This window comes from Podarcis tiliguerta (genome assembly GCF_965153285.1).
Source record: "Podarcis tiliguerta genome assembly, chromosome: 1".
Taxonomy (NCBI): Eukaryota; Metazoa; Chordata; class Lepidosauria; order Squamata; family Lacertidae; genus Podarcis; species Podarcis tiliguerta.
The window spans coordinates 33,770,395-33,792,542 of record NC_139534.1 but is presented as its reverse complement, the minus strand read 5'-3'; the positions used below and the strand labels follow the sequence as shown (position 1 = coordinate 33,792,542).

Sequence of the window (22,148 nt, the reverse complement as noted above, 5' to 3'; positions counted from 1 at the left end):
CTTCTTCTTCTTCTTCTTCTTCTTCTTCTCCTCTCAGCCATGTTCTTATCAGCCAGCATTCCAAGGGGCAGGGGAGTTAGCACTAGCCTGATGCTCATCCTGCATGGCAGTTAATCCTCTCTGTTCCTGGCTGCTTTCTTCAGTTGGCAGTAACCCTTCCCTGGGAGCTGTCTCATTCATGACAGTATTAACCAACCTTGGGTCTCCAGCTGTTTTTGGACTACAATTCCCTGACCACTGGCCTTGCTAGATAGCAATGAAGGGAGTTGTCATCCAAAAACAGCTGGAGAGACCCAAGGCTGGGAAACACTGACCTAGATGTTTTCGGCAACAACTCCCAGCACTCACAGCCAGAACACCCATGGGGAGTTCCTGAGGGGAGAAAAGCATGGGAAAGACTCCCCTCAGGAACTCATCCCATTGTCAGCTCTGGGGAAACCGTTTTTACTAGTTTGTTTACTGCTTCAAATACAGGAAAGCTCTGTCTGAACAGAGTTAATAAAGAGGGGGGAAAGAAATGTGTTGTACACCAGCCTTCCACAACTTGGTGCCCTCCAGATGTTGTAAGAACTACAACCCCCATTATTACTGACAAGTGGCCATGCTGATGGGGGCTGGTGGGAGTTGTAGTACAACATTTGCAGGACACCAGGTTGGGGAAACTGGTGCGTGCCCAGGACACCTCAACTGACTATTACTACAGCCTGTAAATACTAGTCTCGGGGGCAGATCTACACCATACATTTAAAGCACATTCTATGCACATTTAATGCACATTATGTCCACACACCCCCCCCAATGAAAATAATCTTGGGAGTTGTAGTTTTACCTTCACAAGGCTAAAATCTTCAGCGTCCTTAACTAACCACAACTCCCAGGATTATTTAAGGGAAGCAATGTGCCTTAAATGTGCTTTGAATGTGTGGTGCGGACCTGCCCTCACTCCTCAGCAATGAAAAACAAAACTTCTGAAACCCTATTGATAGCAGTTAAGTGAAATATTTCAGGTTACTCAGAGTTTTCTTTTTTCACTGCAGCTACTTTTGTTCTTCAGCTCTCAGCCTTTAATCTGTCTCTGCTTTATGGTTGCAGATTTCTCTCCATAAACAAATAACTCTGGAAGTACTCCCTTTTGTAAGGTCTTCTTGGGAATTGGCTTCAGGTTAATGGGACTTTCTTCTTGGAAATTGAAAGAAGTTGTAATGGGTTATGTTTCTTGCTGCTAAAAAGCTACAGGCTATAGTCATAACAGTAATGTTCTGTAGGAGTCTTTCCTGAAATCATAAAGTGTCGGTATATGGGCCCATGATCCTTTCTTGCCAAACTGCCACAAATGGCACCCATTAAATTTTCTCTAACACAGCAAATAGAACTTATAGAGTGGTGGTGATTTACACCAGAAAAGTGGAATCAGCTAACCCCTTCGGCACTGTGGTCCCAGTCTGAATCTGGAAGAGAGAGAAAGAAAGAAAGAAAGAAAGAAAGAAAGAAAGAAAGAAAGAAAGAAAGAAGCAGGAAACCCAGTCGTGGTTCACCAGAATATTATTTATTTAATATGCATACCTATAACTTTCATCAAAATTAAACCACAGCTAAAACATCTTGTCTAGTTTGGCTCTCACCCCGGTCTGAAATAAGTTACAGTACTTGGAAGTTGACATGAATGGAGCTTATTTTCTAGTCCTGGGTTCAGGATAAAATACTAATATTATGAAGGGGGACCTGCAACATAATGTTGCAGCACAAAGTACATTTGTGCACTGTTCCATTTCCATGATGTGCCATTCATTTCCCACCCTGTTTTCTGTCCCACTTCCTCTGCCCCACACAACAGTCAGCATTCCATGGCCACAGAGTGTGCTTGCTTCTTAAAATCATAGAATCATAGAGTTGGAAGGGACCTTGAGGGTCATCTAGTCAAACCCCCTGCAATGCAGGAATATGCAGTTGTCCCATATGGGGATTGAACCTGCAACCTTGGCATTATCAGCACCATGCTCTAACCAGCTGAGCTATCCCGGGGGGCAGGGACTGGGCAGCTTTCACCCTTCTTTGGGTTTCCCTTCCTAAAAGGGTTTGGGTTTTTTGGGTACTTCTATAAACCTGCAGGTGCATCCCTCCTGTGTGTGAGAGGCGCTGTTTTGACTATGTAAGCATTGGCACTTACAGCCTGCGCCCTGAAAACCACTGTGATGATGGTTATCATTGCTTTAACTTGTATGCAGCTTTTCTGCATTGATATACCCACAGAGAAGTGTCTCACAACACACAAAGGAGCAATGCAAAAACAGGAATACATAATCAAAGCATCAGTACAGTAACAGCTTACCGTTGGTTCGAGGTTTTTTGTTTTTGTTTTAATAATACAGGAATTCTGATAAACAACAGTTTGTTTCTGCAATGCTAACATCGCGATTCATCTCCATTTCCGATTTCTTCCAAGAGAGACGGCATCAATCACTATCACAATACAAATTGATAATATTTATCAGTCCCTAACGCTGATGCTTTGAATTGACCCTATTTATCAATTCATGTAAGCCAGAGGCAGCTATGATAAAACTGTCTAGTGTGGTGAGATATTAATAAATAATACAAACAGGGTTGCGCAGCCAGGTGTGGCAGTGTGGACTGCTCCTCTTCAGCATTCCAGCCAGCCAGACTTTTCTGGGAGAGTCCATTCCACTTACCCTCCTCCTGGTTTTCCACCCTGCCTGCATCAATCAACCAACATTGGGCTGTTTCTCCCTCTCTCACACACCCTGCCTCTGCACCCCCACACAACAAGGGTGTGGTGTGTGTGTCTGTGTGCCTACATCCCTCCTGTCCATCAGCCTGAGGATTCTTCTCTTTTATGCAAGAGTCGGGTCACAACAACCCAGGCCAGGAAAACGAGTTCACTATTTGTATACAGCAGGGGTGCTTCACTGTGATCCTCCAGATATCCTTGGACTCCAGGGCCATCTGGTTCAACCCCTTGCAATGCAGGAATCTCCACCAGATCATCCATGACAAATGACCATCCATTCCAGCGGCAGGACCAATAGTCAATAATGTTTCTGGAGCTGGTTCTGCATGCCCTTCTCCTTCAGGTTCAGAGTCCTTACCCCCATCACCCGACTCCCAGTCTCTGATGACTACACTATACCAGAACGTAGACTGCTGTTGGCCAATTAAACTCTGGTACCTGAATTAGGTTCAGAACAAACAGGGAAAGTGAAATCAGGGGCTTCTTCATACAAGATGTTTGGGAAAGCATGGATGTCTCCTGGTCTTATTGTCAGGGGCTGGACTGAATGGTGGGGCCCACCCCCCCTTCTCCTGAACCTTCCCAAGAACACAAGGACAGTATAGATTTAGTGGTTTGTAGAAGGACATAGTTCAGAGAATGTAGAGGGGAAGAGCTGGGAAATATTGGAAGAGGAAGCAGAAACACTGGGGGAGAGACAGCTGACAGACTCAGTGTCTTCGGAGAGCATTCCTGAGCCACCCCCTCCCCCAGGACTATGCGTGCAGAGTAGCCAAACAGGAAGCTCAGAGTCAGAAAGCCCAAACCAACTGGCACAGGGATGACGTAGGATAAGAGAGACGAAGGCAGGTGGGACTTTACTTGGAGCAATGCCATTATTAGGGAAGGCTGCATTCCTTTGTCGTTCTCTGTGAATTATTGAATAAATTGCGTGGTAAGAACTTTTATCGTTTCTCTGATTCTGGGCTGCCACCGTGGGAGAGATCTAGTTCCCCGAAGCCTGACACTTCTATTTCTTGACACTAATTGATTAACTGATTGATAATTTACCACTACAAGTCTAAATAAATACAATTCTGTTGTTGTTGGTATGGAAAGCCAACTCCCAACAATAAAAGCACCAGCAAAAACGGTAAAGTTAATAGTCGCATTGAGGCTGCAATGTCTGCCTAGGATTAAGTCCCACTGAAGTCAATGTAACATCTGAAGAGACAGGCAGAGGATCGTACCACAAGAGCTGCTACTAATAGCAGGTCACTGCTGAAATTATCTGTAATGGGTCGCTGTCAAGATGCATAGATCTAAGTTCGCCTTGTGTAGAGCAACAAAGCCATTCATTTCTGTCAACTACCCAACCAAAGGAGGACAGTGCAAAGGAGTGACATGTAATAGGTAGGACCAAAGAGACAGCGATTACATGCACTTTAGATTGCTATTTTCATCCTGTTGCAATGCTCAAGGAAATGGAATGAATAAGCCTGACCTCAAGGACCTGGCAGCACTAGAAATCCAAATTGAATTTTACGGCAATAAAGCAATGTTTAAGAGCTTAGTGGAAGCTAATTTCAAGAGCCAATACTGCTGAAGGAATGCTATGGTTAAAAAACAAAAACAAAAAAGCCCCTTCCCCCCACAAGAAATGTACATAGCCATAAACCAGACCTATATATATCGGCCTTAATTAAGAGCAAATAAATTTGTGGAGTCAGAAATCGGTTAACCTCTGTTCTAACCTCACTGAAAACGCATTTCTGGGAGTATCAGAGCCAAATCTTTCTACCTGGTTAGAACAGGCATCTGGTCTACTTTCAAGATAACTGGCCTATCATCCCAGGTTAGTGAGATGGGGGGGTTTCCCCTCCACATCTGAAGGTGTGATCTGCAGGAAACAGACAGGTAATATACTGCACACAAAGCAAGGGTGGTAGGCTCACTCATTTAGATTGGCATTGCAGGGCGAGGTCATAGCCATACGATGGTACCTCAGGTTACATACGCTTCAGGTTACAGACTCCGCTAACCTAGAAATAGTGCTTCTGGTTAAGAACTTTGCTTCAGGATGAGAACAGAAATCGTGTAGCAGTGGCGCAGTGGCAGCAGGAGGCCCCCATTAGCTAAAGTGGTGCTTCAGGTTAAGAACAGTTTCAGGTTAAGTACGGACCTCCGGAATGAATTAAGTACTTAACCTGAGGTACCACTGTAGTTTCTACACAGCTAGAATACTATATGTCTCTGTGTCTGAATGTTTAGACAAAGCTATTACTCTAGTTACTGAAGGGGTGTGGTATTTTTGTAAGAAATGTTGGATCATAGCCCCAAACTGGTAGCACTTTTCAACACCTAGGAAGGAGAATAAAAAATAGAATACGTAGTTTTGGTTCAGTGCTAAAAGGAATGTGAAGTGAAGCTATAGTACACTACCGCTTCCTCAGTAATCTAATGTCATATGTTTCACTTTTTGCTCTTTTGTGGTCCAAAATTTCATCATATATTTCACCAGTGGCAATTTACTCTTTATGGGCATTAAAGGGAGCAAATATCACATCTCTGACATTTATCTCATAACTCAAGCTAACATCCCAAGTTAGGGCCCATATTTAAATGTCAAAGCAAAATGAAAACATTTTGTTAAAAGGCCATTTTGGTCACCGTTCAGCGCAAGTTACCCCACAAAATTGGGAAAGGTTCCATAAAATATATGCCTGTTTCATTTTACTCTGGTGGAAACTGCATTGGCTCGTGCTAATCTTGTAAATTTTATGCCCATCTAGAATCACAAAAGGAGTGTCTTTTTACAGTGGCACTCAAAAGTATATTGTTACATTTCATAACATTCCTGTTTGGAATGGTAGTTGCCTTTTGTGATCTAATGTATGGCTAGTGACCAGATGGAAGATTTATACATACTGACATCCGGGAAGGGGGGGCGGGCGGGCGGAATCAATTACAGCTACCTTATCTCGAGAAATTCTTCTACTTTAAATAGTTAGAATGAGTACGTCAATCTTCTAATTGCACTTTTACTAAACTCTCTCCTAAGCTTGGCTTTCCTCCAGAACCTTCTTCTTCTCCAGTGCATAAAAAACCCCTTAGCCATTTTAGGGCAAGGAATTAAAGTGAAATGTATCTGGATGAATATTGGCATAGCAAGCATATCAGACCATTTACTTCCATTCTAATACAATTGGGGTGGGGGTTCCCTCCCTTCTAATTGGTATGTGAGCAAAATCACAGGTTAGAAAATATATAGAAAGAGAAGGTAAACCTTTCCCTTTCCTCTTCCTGGTGGTTATGAGAAGGGGTGGCTGTGGTGGAGAGCTCAGTGAAAATATCGACCCAGTGTGTGGTTGCTGTGAAAAATGTGTTGGGGATCATTAGGAAAGGAATCAAATACAAACCTGCCAAAAACACAATGCCTCTAGTCAAGGGTATAGAAATCTGTAGTGACAACATTTGGAATACTGTATCCATTTCTGGTCACTGCAGCTCAAAAACGTTATTCCGGAGCTGGAAAAGGTGCAGAAAAGGACGAATAAAATGTTAAGGAAGGTGGAGCAACTTCTCAGTGAGCAAAGGTTGGTGCCAAACAATGCACTGCCTGAGACCAGTCACAGATCTCTCTCTCTCTCTCTGAAGTGTAGGTGGGTTTCCACGAGGCAAGACACAGTGATAAGAGCTTTTGTTGTTGTTGTTGTTTAGTCGTTTAGTCGTGTCCGACTCTTTGTGACCCCATGGACCAGAGCACGCCAGGCACTTCTGTCTTCCACTGCCTCCCGCAGCTTGGTCAGACTCATGTTTGTCGCTTCAAGAACACTGTCCAACCATCTCGTCCTCTGTCGTCCCCTTCTCCTTGTGCCCTCCATCTTTCCCAACATCAGGGTCTTTTCCAGGGAGTCTTCTCTTCTCATGAGGTGGCCAAAGTATTGGAGCCTCAGCTTCACGATCTGTCCTTCCAGTGAGCACCCAGGGCTAATTTCCTTAAGAATGGATGCGTATGATCTTCTTGCAGTCCATGGGACTCTCAAGAGTCTCCTCCAGCACCATAATCCAAAAGCATCAATTCTTCGGCGATCAGCCTTCTTTATGGTCTTTATGGTCTTTACTACTGGGAAAACCATGGCTTTAACTATACGGACCTTTGTTGGCAAGGTGATGTCTCTACTTTTTAATATGCTGTCTAGGTTTGCCATCACCTTTCTCCCAAGGAGCAGGCGTCTTTTAATTTCGTGACTGCTGTCACCATCTGCAGTGATCATGGAGCCCAAGAAAGTAAAATCTCTCACTGCCTCCAATTCTTCCCCTTCTATTTGCCAGGAGGTGATGGGACCAGTGGCCATGATCTTCGTTTTTTTGATGTTGAGCTTCAGACCATATTTTGCGCTCTCCTCTTTCACCCTCATTAAAAGGTTCTTTAATTCCTCCTCACTTTCCGCCATCAAGGTTGTGTCATCTGCATATCTGAGGTTGTTGATATTTTTTCCGGTGATCTTAATTCCAGCTTGGGATTCATCCAGCCCAGGCTTTCGCATGATGAATTCTGCATATAAGTTAAATAAGCAGGGAGACAATATACAGCCTTGCCGTACTCCTTTCCCAATTTTGAACCAATCAGTTGTTCCATATCCAGTTCTAACTGTAGCTTCTTGTCCCACATAGAGATTTCTCAGGAGACAGATGAGATGATCAGGCACTCCCATTTCTTTAAGAACTTGCCATAGTTTGCTGTGGTCGACACAGTCAAAGGCTTTTGCATAGTCAATGAAGCAGAAGTTTATGTCTTTCTGGATCTCTCTAGCTTTTTTTTAATCCAGCGCATGTTTGCAATTTGGTCTCTGGTTCCTCTGCCCCTTCGAAATCCAGCTTGCACTTCTGGGAGTTCTCGGTCCACATACTGCTTAAGCCTGCCTTGTAGAATTTTAAGCATAACCTTGCTAGCGTGTGAAATGAGTGCAATTGTGCGGTAGTTGGAGCATTCTTTGGCACTGCCCTTCTTTGGGATTGGGATGTAGACTGATCTTCTCCAATCCTCTGGCCACTGCTGAGTTTTCCAAATTTGCTGGCATATTGAGTGTAGCACCTTAACAGCATCATCGTTTAAAATTTTAAATAGCTCAGCTGGAATATCATCACTTCCACTGGCCTTGTTATTAGCAGTGCTTTCTAAGGCCCATTTGACTTCACTCTCCAGTATGTCTGGCTCAAGGTCAGCAACCACACTATCTGGGGCGTACGAGACATCCATATCTTTCTGGTAGAATTCCTCTGTGTATTCTTGCCACCTCTTCTTGATGTCTTCTGCTTCTGTTAGGTCCTTTCCACTTTTGTCTTTTTTAAGAGCTAGAACCTTTATTGAACTAACAGAACTGGACAAAGGGCCAAAGCAACAGCTTATATACATTTCTGAAGGCCTGGGCCACTCCCACTCCCAACGTGATTGGCTGTCTGAACTTCTAAGCTGCGAATAATGACTCAGAGTTTAAGGGCCAATGGCAGAGGCCCAAATCTTGAAATGTTCTGTGATTGGATATCATGTATCAAATCAGAACACAGGAGCTCAGAATCCTTAGTCCAGACTCAAGCTCAGGCAAACAGACCACTGAATACATAACACTCTCCCCCTCCCACCTTCCACTTTCTCTTTCTTTCTCCTCACTACCAATCTGCCATGGTGTCTGCCCACTGCCTGCTTCTGAGGAAGGAGCCCTTCTTTGCGATGCTTTGTGGGTCAAATCACTGCTGAAAGTTATTGCAAGACTTCAAAGCAAATTGAGTATCACACTAGCTTGCAATAATACCTTGCCAACTCCATAGCCAACAGTGGCAGCTCAGGGATTCTGTGGGTGACCTGACTCTCGGTGTTTCTCTATGAAGAAGGACCCCTTGCTCAGAATTAGGCAGGGAATGCCTGCATCTCAGTCAGTCCCCACCACCACCACCACCCCAGCTTATTTTTTAGTAGAGGATGCTCTCCACGATAAAGTGCTAGGACCAACCAACTATGAAGATCAGATAAAAGTTTTACTGTGTACATTTGGGAGCCATGCCAAGGACATGCCAAGGACAAAGCTTCCCTGTGTGTGTGTGCAGCAAGTATTAAATCAGATTACTGATAAGCAATTTGGTATGGGGCATATTGTCATCTCTCATGCAGGATACCCTCCAACATTTCTCTGATGAAAATAGGGACATCCTACCATACCATCCGGGGACGCAGGTGGCGCTGTGGGTAAAAGCCTCAAAAGGCTGATCAAAAGGTCGGTGGTTCGAATCCCTGCGGCGGGGTGCGCTCCCGTCGTTCGATCCCAGCGCCTGCCAACCTAGCAGTTCGAAAGCACTCCCGGTTGCAAGTAGATAAATAGGGACCGCTTACTAGCGGGAAAGTAAACGGCGTTTCCGTGTGCAGCTCTGGCTCGCCAGAGCAGCAATGTCACGCTGGCCACGTGACCCGGAAGTGTCTCCGGACAGCGCTGGCCCCTGGCCTCTTGAGTGAGATGGGCGCACAACCCTAGAGTCTGTCAAGACTGGCCCGTATGGGCAGGGGTACCTTTACCTTTACCTTACCGTACCATCCAACATTTCTCTGAGAAAAATAGGGACATCCTAAAGAAAAGCAGGACATTCCGGGATCAAATCTCAAGCCAGGAAAGCTTCTATAAGTCCGTGATTGTCCCTAGAAAATAGGGATGCTTGGAGGGTCTGATACAGGTGCATCTTTATTTAATCTTGGCATTCAGACCAACCAGCTGTTATTCACCTTATTTGGGAAGTGTGGAAGATGTAGTAACCACTCATTTGTAACATTTGGAAAGGAGCATGGGAGTAATCTCTCTTTTTCTTCACACACCTCTGTGCCAGGAAACAAATGAGAACATTACAAACACACACACACACACACATGAGCAGAAATGATTGAAGCACCAGGGCAGAAAATTAGGATGATTTATGTCAGGCAGAAGAAAGAAATGAATTTTAAGACCATTATTTCCACAGGGAGCAATTACATGATTAGATTAAGGCCCAAAACGAGACTGCCCGCCTGCCCCTACCTCTGTTTATAGATTATTTCCATAGAAAAGATTGAACTCTCCTCCAATCACACAAGGCCAGAGAACAAAATGTAGAAATCAAAGACTATTGAAATCAGAATGCTTTCCCTGATTTAAATTTGCAGATGAACTGCATTTTTGAATGTCTGGTAAAATGAATATCTATAAAATTGTCTGGTGAGCTCATTTTAAACGACGTGTCCCATCAATGAATCCCATATTATTATCATGAGGAATGAGGTGAAGATATTCCTCTTCCACCAAGCTGCTAGAAATAACGTTATTTTGGTAAACAAATTATTTTATTGACAGTCAAAGGTGACAGTAACATAATTCGCATAATTGAGATCCGGCAGTGCCCTTCTGTGATCAGGAAACCTCTTCTACATGCAAAACATCTGGTGTTTTGTTTTTTTCTTAACTAAGTGAAGGCAACTTGTGTGAGAGAAAAGAGAACAGGCATCTTGAGTTGTACTTCCACTTGCGCAAGGCATTCTACAACCTCCTGCACAAGGTCTCTAGGTGCATGCTAGCAGAACGTGTTAGGAATATAAGAAACTGTCAGGCTTGTGTCAAGGGCTGACTTTTGACAGATCTCAGCGAGGGAGCTGCTCTGCTACATACAAAACCCTGACCCAGAATGAGATCGTCTACTAACGATTTAGCACTGGGTTTCCCAGAAACATGCAGTGCACTTCATCTCCTTCAGTATTTCAACACTGTCTGGCAGTGGCTCTCCAGTGTTTCAGGCACCTCCCTAGGTAACTAGAATTTTTGTCAACTGCTCTTACCATCAAAAAGCTTATCCTAATTCTGGGATGGGAAACCCGTGGCCTTCTAGATGCAGTGGCATAGCGTGGCTTGCCGGTGCCCAGGGCAGGCACATGCACACGCTGGGGGGCAAGACATGGAGGGTGAAAGGATCCTGCCTTACCAGTCCAGTCCCCACTGCTGCCACTGCCAGAGCAAACCCTTCCCCCCTGGAGCTAAGCGGGGCCACACTGCACCACCTGCCCACCCACACAGGGAGCAGCCTGCCCAGGGGATCATCCCAGCCTTGCAAAGTAGCTTGGGACTGACAGCATGGCGTGAGAAGTGTTGGGATCTCCACTTGGCCAAGCTGATAAAGCTCATCTTCCAGAATTGCCGTCCCAATGAATAATTAACAACCTGAGCCTTTGATGAGGCTCCAAGGCACGTTCCCCCATTCAGCAGAGTTTCCAGCAGCATGCGGAAGGATGAGATAGTATGAGCTACATGGCTAAAGAGTTTTATTTCTCGCTACGCAGACAGCAAAGAAAAATACATCCTCTCTCTATGAGAGCAGAGAGCAAATGAACAACAAAGGAACAAAGGAACAGGAAACCAGTAACGTCACATCCGTCTCTCAACTCTCGTGAGACTTCCAACAGTATGGAATGTGTCTGGAATGTAAACGGAGTCCTGTGACTCTAAGCAGCTGCTCAGTGGCAAACAGAAACTAACAGCCATGCACCCTTTGATCCCAGCCTTGCAAAGCCCAGCAAATCATTCAGATCAGACCCCAGCCTCACAGAGCAGCAGAGGCCTGGCAGTTCAGTGTGAGGAGCCACTGGCGGAGGAAGAGGAGTGCGGGGGGAGCGCACCGCCCCCTGGCAGAGCAATCCCAGTGGGGTGCCATTGTGGCTGCCCCCCTGCCCATGCTGGGCGCCACGCCCCTACAGGCGGTGAGCCACGCCCCCAGGACACAAGCCAGCCCCACCCCATCTGCTCTCCGCCCCCCAGTGCCAGAGCATGAAGCTCCACCACTGTGAGGAGCCACATGTGCAGTGCCCCCCAGAAAAATATGCCAGAGCCATCACCCTTGCAGCCCACCATGCTATGCCCCTGTCCAGATGTTGGACAACCTCAACCAGCATGGTTGGTGATTGGGGATGATGTGAGCTATAGTCCATCAACATCTGAAGGGCCACAGGTGTTTCCCATCCCTGCCCTAACTTCTCCTATGTTTCTGGGGACTTACTAGCAGAAGACAAATATGATGGCCTTGTTTACCCTGGGCCACAGCATCTGGTAGTTTCTCAAGGTCTGTTTGCCCCATAGGCATGAAGGCTCCATTAGCTGTCGTGTCTAAATAAGGATCTATAAAGATGGCAGCGTCCCGTCCCCGCCGCCACCCCCCGTTGCATCTGTGCAGTCAGAACAACCACAGCACAGTCACTGCAGAAAACTATTCATTTCAACTAATGCTGTCCAAATACGGCTTTTTCATTATCTGTCTTCACTTCCACAGCTGCACATCAGCCCGTATGAGCATGAAGATGAACACACACACACACACACACACACACAGCATATATGCCATGTACCTATTGCAGCTGTGTTTATTTAAGTCACATCCACCAATGCTGCCACTTGTCCACCCAGCTGTGCATAATTTGCTACAAGCTCTCTGACAATATATTGGAGAGGAGTGAGGCTTAGGATGTTTTTTTCTTAATGACATGGCATAATGAAGCTGCTGTTGCCTCTCCAAACAATATGAAATGCTTCTCAGTTGAGAAGACTCTCTATTTAAGTTTCCAATCTAATTTGGGGATAAATGATTTACAATAGGGCACAAGATAATTAAGAAAACAGTGTGTACTGTTTTCTTCTTCTGAAATCATTGTCCCTTGAGGGCTCCCCCCCAAAAAAAACACACCTAAGGACATCTCATATGAGTTTATGGATTGTTTCCATACATTTCCTTCTTTGACTTCAGTTTGGGATGGTTATTGTATTGTATAAGCATACAGTATCTGGGTTTTGTTTTTTTATTTGTTTTTTTAAAAAAACACCTTTCTAGGACCTGTGAATTTAAATTTCCTTTCTGCTGATTCTCAGATTACCACCTGCCACCCAATTAGGGAAGCTCCATTAGGAGGATTGTGTTTCCAATTTCCTTATAACATATCATGTAAATGGTTATGATTTGGAAAATGTATTGATCTTAAGAAGGAAATCACTTCTTCCACTGACAATTTGATTCATGATGTTATATTCATGACTGACTTTTAAAGATGGCCTTTTATTTCACTCCTGATTTGCTAAAATTATGACTCAGTGGAAGAGCACTTGAGAGATTTCTATCTTCATCTTAGAGTAATTTTTATCTTTTATAATTAGCTTGCGATCCATATTTTTTCTTCTTCTACTATTCATATGCTCTGGAGCGTTATGTCTACATGGCTAGAATGAAAATAGACTTAAGCTTAATCTCTTCTGTGTGTCCCATCTGTCATTTTTAGAAGACAATTTCCAAATTATTTTATTTTCAATATGCTCTTCTGCTGTTTGTTGCATCCATATATCTATATTTTCCAGAACCCACTGGCATTTATTCTCATCAGTTCCTGTTGGGTGAAGTTGGCATCACATTAGCTATAAGCATCCACACTTTGTTCCTGAGTTCAGAAAGCGTTTGCTTTCAAAAGCATTCAGAATTAGTCTCTTTTTCTGCACCAGTTTGCAAAGGGGCGGGGGGAACGGTTTTATGTTGCTTCTTGAATTTTTTCAGGATCCAAGCATTCTGCTCCATTAATGCTTTGGCTGTGGAAGGTTCTGTAGTGTGACATATACCTCACAGGGTGTTCCTACGCAAACTCACTTGGGAGTAAACCTCCAGTGAACTTAATATTAAAAGGAACATTTACAAAGCCACTGAACTCAGTATTATTAATAAGAACATTTAGGAAGCCATTGAGTTAACTCTGCTGAGTTAAAATGGATGAAATGGGCATGCTGCCTTTCACTTCAAAATTTGAAATGAGCCGCATTTCTACAGAACATGATTTTTCTTACTATTCTATGCTTATTTGTGTAATTTATTTTTCTCTGCAGTCTGGCTGTGGAAAAATTCCTAGGCTGCCTCCTTCCCCCACTGTTAAATTAGTTCCCCGCCTTTAATTGGTGTATGATTTTATGTTCCCTGGATTGTAGTTTTTTTAAAAAAAGAACAGCTCTAAATGAGAAGCCAGAATAAAATTAATGAGAAGTCACAGGTAGCACAAAGCTATGTTTTAGACACTCCTACAAAGACTGACAGAGCTTTGCTGAGATGAGTATGAAAGTAATAAACTTGTAATAAATGTCACCAAGATGGGTGCCTTGATTGGAAGAAAACTCACATGCTCCTTTTCAGCCACTGAACCTGTCAGTTATACAAATGAAAATGCACATTGGGAAGAAATAGGCAATAAATCTTTTACTCGGGAGGAGAAATTTTGATTGAACATGAAGAAATATGGTGATAAGTAAATTAGCTTCCTGTTAATACCAAAGGTGGCTTCTCTTGAATACCAGCCAATCTGTCTTAGGACATAATGAATGCTTAATAAATATGCATATGAGGTGGGGTTTTTTTCTTTTTCTTTTTACAATAATAGTGGAATTGCTCCAGAGGCCTCATCTGCACTATCCGTTTAAAGCAGTTTCATACCACTTTCAACAGCCATGGCGTCTGCCAAAGAAGCCTGGGGCGTGGAGGTTGCTGAGGGTGTTGAGAGTTGTTGGAAGGCTCCAACCCCCTACCCACCCAATACAGCTACAATTCTCAGAGTTCTCAGAGAAGGATTGATTGTTAATCCACTTCAGAAATTGGGAGAGGAATAGGGATCTCCTAACCGCCCTCAGCCCAGCTTGATGTCAGGTACTGGGCAGAGGAGGAATGGTGGAGACCGCCTCCCCAGCCTGACCCTTCCAGAGAAGAGGAAGACAGTTCAGAATTACAACAGGGGTTTGAGGGAGATCACAGCTCAGAGGCAGATGAAAGGAAAAGCTGGGAAATAATGGGAAAGGAGGAAGAGGGGGAAGCACCGGGGGGCAACAGCTGACTGACACAGTGTCTTTAGAAAGCATTCCAGACCCTTCCTCTCCCAGAACCCGGCAAGCATTGAAAGTAGGAGAGCAAAGAGCTCAAAGGCAGAGCACCTGTAGCAATCACACAGCACCTGTAGCAATCACGCATGAGAAGGCGGGAGAGACAGAGGGGGTGGAGACTCACTCGGGACAATGTCATTGTTCCAACAGGCTGCATTCCCAAGCCTCTCTCTGTGAATATTGAATAAAAAGCAGATGGTAAGGACTTTTCCTTGTCTTGTCCATTCCTGGCAACCTGACATGGGGGTTGGTTCCTCTGCTGCCTGACACTTAACAAACTACAGCTCCCACGATTCTTTGAGGCAAGCCACAGCTGCTTAAAGTGGTGTATATATGGCATATAAGGAAAATGGTTGACTATTAGACTTTGCCATCACAGTTGTATATGTGTGTTTTTTTAATTTCCCAGCTCTGGAGGAATTGAGCCCTTCTGTTATATAGTTGTGACGGGTATGCCTTTGAATTTATTTTCAGTATCACACAGAACAGCAGCCTCCAGCTTCTGCACAGAATAGGGAACTACACTCTCCACCACATTCAGTCTGATGAGAGCCAGGAAGATGAGCTTGAGGACAGTCTCTACAGCTTCCTCACTTTCCCAGTGGAAGAAATATGTTTGACACCACATGAGCGCCATGAAAACTTACAGAGTCAGCAGGGCCAGCAGTCAGAACTAAAAGGACCAATGGATGGTTGGCACTTTAGGGTGAAATTGTCCAACCCTGGGATACAAGGGTCATTTCATAAGGCAACCTTGTTCTGCTCTAGGTGTTTTTGGATTCCAGCTCCCATCAACCAGTGCAGTCAATGGTTTGGGATTATGTGAGTTGTGGTGCAGCAACATTGGGTGGGCCATAGGCCTCCCATCTCTGCCATAGGGCTTGAGTCTAATTAATAAGAGTTTTGCAAAAGAGCTTGGAAAACCTGTGCCAAAAAACGGTGGAAGCTATCTGCTTCCACTACATTAGCCTAGTGAAAGAGAAAGCATGCATGGGGCAGTAGGTGACTTGACTTTGGGCTGTACAGTGGTACCTCTGGTTAAGAACTTAATTCGTTCTGGAGGTCCATTCTTAACCTGAAACTGTTCTTAACCTGAGGTACCACTTTAGCTAATGGGGCCTCCTGCCACCGCCACACGATTTCTGTTCTCATCCTGAAGCAAAGTTCTTAACCCGAGGTACTATTTCTGGGTTAGCAGAATCTGTAACCTGAAGCGTTTGTAACCTGAAGCATTTGTAACCTGAGGTACCACTGTCCTTATCCTCCTCCCAACTACAGTACTAAGAAGAAGAAAGCAATCTCGGGCAAAGAAGCAGAGCGAGCATTTCTAAAACAGAAAAATGATAAGACTAATATACACAGGAAGGAACAAGTGAGGCAGTGTGGAAACAAAAGATCTTCTAACCTCCATCCCCCTCTTTCTTTCTTTCTTTCTTTCTTTCTACCTTGTACTCTGAATTTACTCTCCAGAGGCAATAAAGGTGAGACATCCAGTGCTGAAGTACCCAAGAAAATAGCTCAGATATTATATTGTGATAAATCTCATGAACTAGACAGTATTCTCTAAGAGTCCTGAAAAATTTGAAGTCTTGAAAGAGCTGGACTACTGCCAAAAATACATAGTTTATCATTGCACACAGCCACAATATTAGAACAGTGGACTGAGTGTCTCGTCTAGCTTTTTAAAAAGGTACTAAGATTTGTGTGAGGGACACAAAGGGAATACATTTCATTAAAATATGTGAATGCAAGGTTACTTCAACCTTCGTGTGTGTGTGTGTGTGTGAGAGAGAGAGAGAGAGAGAGAGAGAGAGAGAGAATCTCAAATTATCAAAGACTTTTGAAATAAGAATGTATTCCTCATCATAGTATAAGGTTGTTATCTGTCAAGAAAATCATTGTGCCATGCAAAATTAACAAGCAGCTTTGGTTTTTAAATGTAAAAACTACAAGTTGTGAGCTTTATAATTGATATCAAAGCCTGGATTACCTGAAGCTCTGCAGTCAAAATCATCATAAAATGAATAAACAGAATGTGGTATTTTCAGCAAATACTAGAGTAATTGAAATAATAACTCTTTTTGCTTTAACTCTGCTGACATGACAACCACAGTTGAAGGGATATAGAAGTGATTGCCCGCCCCAACTTTCTTTTTTTAGAAACTAAAGAGAAGTTGTTTATGTTTTTAATTTTTATTCAAGTGCATTTGACCTTGTGGATGCCTCCAATTAATAACCACCCACAGGAAAGAAAATCAGGTTAGAGCTCATCGTCTGAACATTGTCCTAGAATGCAATTCTAGAGGGTTATATGTTGCAATTTAAACCAATAGCAATTTATTTTGCTATTGTATCTTTGATTTTTTTATTTTATGTGGGTAAAAATGCCATGCTGCTTTAAAGAAAGACCCATAATTATACTGGGATATATCCATGAGTCCACTCTAATACTATGTGACATGGCATTTGAACATACTCTTCCTTTCTCACCCCAATTCCTTCTCCAACACACAGTGGCTCAGTATCTCCATATCTTTTCTCTCCCGTTTATCTATGTGCCGTGTGGATTAGGAATGTCTTGTTGTCCTAAAGAAGAAACTTTCCCAACTGGGTGCCATCCAGAAGTTGTTCGACTCCAATTCCCAGCAGCCCCAGCCAGCATGGGCAACAGTAAGGGAGTTGCAGTCCCCCTGGTATCTGGAAGGCACCAAGTTGGGGGTGGTGGTGCTGTATTAGGGTTTTCACCCTATTCATAAAAGCTTGGCAACTGGTCATATCAATTTTAATCAAAACAAATAATGGATTAAAATTGTATTAAAACAACCACTCTGAAATTGGCTGGTTGTTGGGGTTTTTTTGTGTTTTTTTAGATGATGGCCAATGTCCACAGCAGTTTTCTTCTGTGAAGGAATGTTTCCTCTTCTATAGGAGAGCAGGAGGAATTCCTTTTCTAACAAGGCACCTGTTGTTGGCATCCCTCTGTCTTGAAAGACTGACTTCCTTCTCCATCCCTAGTTGACATTCAGTCATTCACAATGACCCCCCAAATCCCCTTTCTAGCCAGCCTCCACCAACCAGCTCACACACCCCATAATATATGTGAAGTAAAGTTGCAGTGTTTACACTTGCTCACACTGAACCACATTTGCCTGTTTTAACACCCATATTTAACTTTGGAGAGATTCATCTGGATCTCCTTGCAATAGCTTTTGGTTTCTACCTCGCTGAAACATGTCTTGTCATGTATTGGGTCTCCTCACCTTTAACTCCAGGTCATTTATGGACAAGTTTAAAAAGCACAGGTCCCAATACAAATCATTTGGGGAGTCGACTTCTTCCATACCTCCCCCTGTGAGAACTGTCAATTTATTTCTACTCTCTGCTTCCTTGGTTACCCAGCCATAACCAATGACCACCCAGGAAGATGCATTTAGAAAAAACATTGGACAGGTGATTCCCTTCCCCATTGCCATCCCTTAAAAATAAAGCACTTCCTAGGTCCATGCATCGCGTAGCAATCCTACTGATGATTCCCATGCCGATGAAAAAGCACGTCAAGTCCGCGCACCAGAATAGCGGCATTAGCGGACTCAGGGGTCCAATCATCGCGGGAATCCCCCCCCCCAACCCTTTATTTTGCTTTGAGCTTCTGCCTCTGGGGATGCGCTTGGACGGCTGCGTGAAGGCGGCTCAAGAGAGATGCAGAAGGGCGGGCTGGTTACGTAAACAGACCTAGCGGCCGGAGGAAGAAGAAAGCTCTCCAGGCTTTGCTCGGCGAGGGAAGGAGGCTCGGGAGGCGGGGCCAAAGCCTCTGCCACACGCTCCCATTGGCCGGCTCCGCTCTCCCTCTCCTTTCTCTTCTTCTGTGGGTTAGGAGGAGGAGGAGGAGGAGGAGAGGTTACGTAAAGGCTACCATCGTGCGCGAGCCGAGCCTCCCGGCGGCTCCTATAGGAGGAGCCGGGACGAGGGGGGGCGTGACCTAGCCGCTTTTATCGCAGCCGCTGCTTATTGTTATTATTACTGGTACTAGTACCCAGCGGCGCCGGGAGATGGCCAGGTGCTGAGAGGGAGCTCTCCCTCCGCCCCGGACTCGGAGGCGAAGCGGGCATCTTCTGCGAGATGAAGGAGCCTCCTGTGGCCGCGGGGGGAGCAGCGCGAGGGGCTTTCCCCGGGCGAGCGTGACCTTTCGAATTTGGGGGTGGTGGGGCAGTTTTTATTTCGGAGGGGGGCGGGAAGCGAGAACGCCACCCCCCCACCCCAAATCCTGCCGCTTCAAGTCTTTCCTCAGAGGAGCAGCGAGGCGAGCTGTCTCTTCGCAGGTGAGCCGCAGCGAAAGCCGAAGGGGAGGGCGGGTGGGCGACTGAGGCGCCGGGGTAGCTCCTTTAGCCAGGGGCGTGCGTGTACGTGTGTGTGCTTGGGGCGGCAGGGGTGCCGCGCGGGAGACGGCGACGCTCGCAACTTCGGGCAGCGCTTCTCGCTCGCTCGCTCGTCTGGCGGCGGCTTCTTTTCTGGAGAGAGCGCGCGAGCCGAGAGCGGCGCGCGGCGGAGCTCCAGCTCCGGGGCTTGTTTGCAGAGGCTGCCAGGCAGGCAGGCGAGCGAGCGAGCGGCCCGAACTTTCCCTCCTCTTTCTCGAGCAACGGGTGTGCGCGCGAGAGACAGAGCCTTCCACATTTCGCCGCAGCGTGGAGCCGTGTTCGGCGAGGAGAACCGGCCGTGTTTGGTGAGATGAGGGCGAGGAGGGAGCGCTCGTCTTCCAGTCGGAAATAATAATAATAGAATGGGGGGGTGGTATTATTAATAATAATAATAATAGTCATAGCGTGGTCGCTGGCTCCTCTCCTTCGATGGAGAGGTTCCGTAGCTCAGGCTGCCCGTTGTGCTCGGCCCGTTTGGCTGCTTCTTGGTGACACGGGGGGGATCGGGACGTCTCTCTTTCCAGACACAGCCGAGGGTGCAGTGCGCCTTCCGTGGGACTCGGGGCGCGCGCGGGTCAGAGATGAGGCGCAGGCAGTGTGGTGCTGGGTACGGTGCAGTGCCAAAGGTGACCCGGGATCGAGGCGCCTTCCTTGATTCCCCTCCTTTCGCTGCCTGGTGATGCTTTCTCAAGGAGAGCTCTGTGGGCTGCCCGCCCCGTGCTTCTTAGCTGCAGGTCATGGGCTCGAGATGAGGTGCGTGGCTGGGGAAGATAAAGGACAGCTTGATTCGTGATGCCTCTCCCTCCCTCCCTCCCACTTCATTCCTGAGTGATTGTTGGTGTGAAAGGATTTTGCGACTCTAAAAAGGATGCTTTTCTTCACGACCGGTTCAGATCGCCACTCATGTTTAACGATGAGCAAGGAGATACAGAGAGTTAGAAAATGTTCAGAACTAAGGGCTCGGCTGGCATATAATGTGAAGGATGAGCCTTTTAATGGAGGGGTTCAGCCTTGGGATGTGTGCAAGAGGAGCTTTGAAGTATGCCTAAAGTGCCTTCTCCCACATTAATGGAGAACCATTATTGGCCTTTGTTGGTATGAGATCGGGTGCAGAATACTCAGATTAGATGTTCTTCCACACACAGAGATGCTTGAACTACCAGACTTTTCATTTATAAGAATGAATCACTTGGTTTGCCTTAATATTCTCCCATTGCCCTTTAAATATTTTGTGTGTTGCTCCTTGGCTTCCTGTTACTTGACAAAATAAGGGGCACTGTCTCCAATACAACCCCATTTGGGAGAGGGGGAGGGAAAATATGTAGTAAAGGTATCTGTGAAGGATGCAAAATCTTAGCCAAGAACATCATTGCCTTTAGAAATATGACTCTGTACGTTTCTAACATGTTTTGTGAATCTTGTATGCACTTAACTCTTGTGCAAAGCCTAGATGGCTTGTATATATATTCCACACATAGACCCAAATCCCAATGGAGCTAAGTAAGTGTGTTTGGGATTGCAGAAAGATTCTATGTACGCTTGGTTGAAACTGATTGCAGTACTGAGTATTCTTCCTTCAGAGTCAGCTCCAGTAGGATTCGCCCCTGAGCAAGCGTGCAGAAATCTCTCTAAACTGCAATTCTGTAGAGTCTCTCTGAATGTGGTGAGACTTCCTTCTTTCTTTTTATTTCAAAGCAAGCATGCATAAGTTCAGGCTATCTGTCTCCCTTTCCCCTCACTGATGAAAAGCCAAAATTTCTGTAACATCTTCAAGACCACTTTCGTGCCCACAGTTATAGAAGAGTTAGAACAGAAAATAAGTTCGGTGTTTCAAAGTCATGGTAGATGTTAGAGGTACTTCAAAGTCATTGTAGGTGGCATAGATTGTTCTAAGTGAGCCTCTGGGAATATGATACACAGCAAGAAATTTGTGTAAAAATCAATGATCTGAAACAATATTTGGCTGAATATAAAGTTTCACCTACTAGCAATAGCTCGAGGGATGCAACATTCAGACTGTGGGAAGCTGGGAAACTCTTTCCATCAAACTATTTGGACCTTATACTGATTCATTGTTTCACAAAAGAAATAAAGCTTGAAATACTTTTTCCTGAAAATCGATTGCAAAGCAGACACATGCTGACATGTGTTGCTTAGATATTGTTGTAGAATTCTGATTTTACTACTGTTTCTTTACTACCTTATCCCCCCCCCCCAAAAAAAACCCTTTCATTTTGACTGGATTTCTTTTTAAGAATAGATTTCTTTGCCATAGGCAGGTGCCAAGATCAAAGCATTCTATGAGTGCTAGACAGCAAATCTGGGTTTGAATATGAATATTGAGTCTATCATTAGTCTTGAGGAAATGTAGCATAATGATAAAACAGAATATTATATATCTGGTCTTGGAGGAGAGTCATGCAAGGAGTCAGAATAGAAACTGCTACCCTTTAGGAGAATAAAGCTGGAAATAAGAATGATATGTCATGCTCTGTTTTGTTCAACACACACTTTCACCTTAAGGCTTCCAAGAAAATATAGTTTATCTGTGTTGATTGTATGGTGGGTGCCATAGGTTTGATTTGTGGCTCCTAAGCTGCCAAGGGGTGGAGGGATTTGCCAGGGCAGAGTGAGGTTGCAGCTTCAGGGTGTCAAGAAAAGTCTGCAGATGGGTGGAGGAAGAGGCATTTGTGGGCTGTTTTGCCTCAGCTGCTAAAATAACTTGATTGGCCTTGGGTACTGTGCACCTTGACTTGGGGAGAAGTGCATGATTTGCTGCACAACCACAGGCAGCTAAATGATTTGGGTTGGCTCTAGGGGTTGCTCATTCGAGCGACTATTTAAGGGTATGTGTGCTATAGGCTTTAAGAGCCTGTTATTCCAGGCTAACATATATTTCATGTTTGTTTGACAGCTTATGACTTACTCATTTTTAATTTCATTGCATTCTTCCACCATGGAACCCATAGTGGACCAGAGGTAGTGAGCAAACCAGGTACTGACCAGGCCTGTTTAGGCTCAGCAGGATAGTGGCTTTGT

The 22,148-nt window shown here is 44.9% G+C and overlaps 1 protein-coding gene across 2 annotated transcripts in view; it reads left to right on the top strand.

Annotated features, from left to right (window-relative positions):
* Positions 1-18,599: 18,599 nt before the first annotated feature.
* The window catches only part of GALNT13 (polypeptide N-acetylgalactosaminyltransferase 13), a 150,109-nt gene continuing 146,560 nt past the window's right edge, over positions 18,600-22,148 (top strand). Inside the window, exon 1 of one of the 2 annotated variants that reach the window (XM_083409611.1) lies at positions 18,600-19,013. The gene's annotated coding sequence lies outside the window, so the exon portion shown is untranslated. Of the gene's footprint in view, positions 19,014-19,291; positions 19,415-22,148 lie in introns of those variants that run through there. The other variant, XM_083409612.1, reaches the window with a different exon arrangement.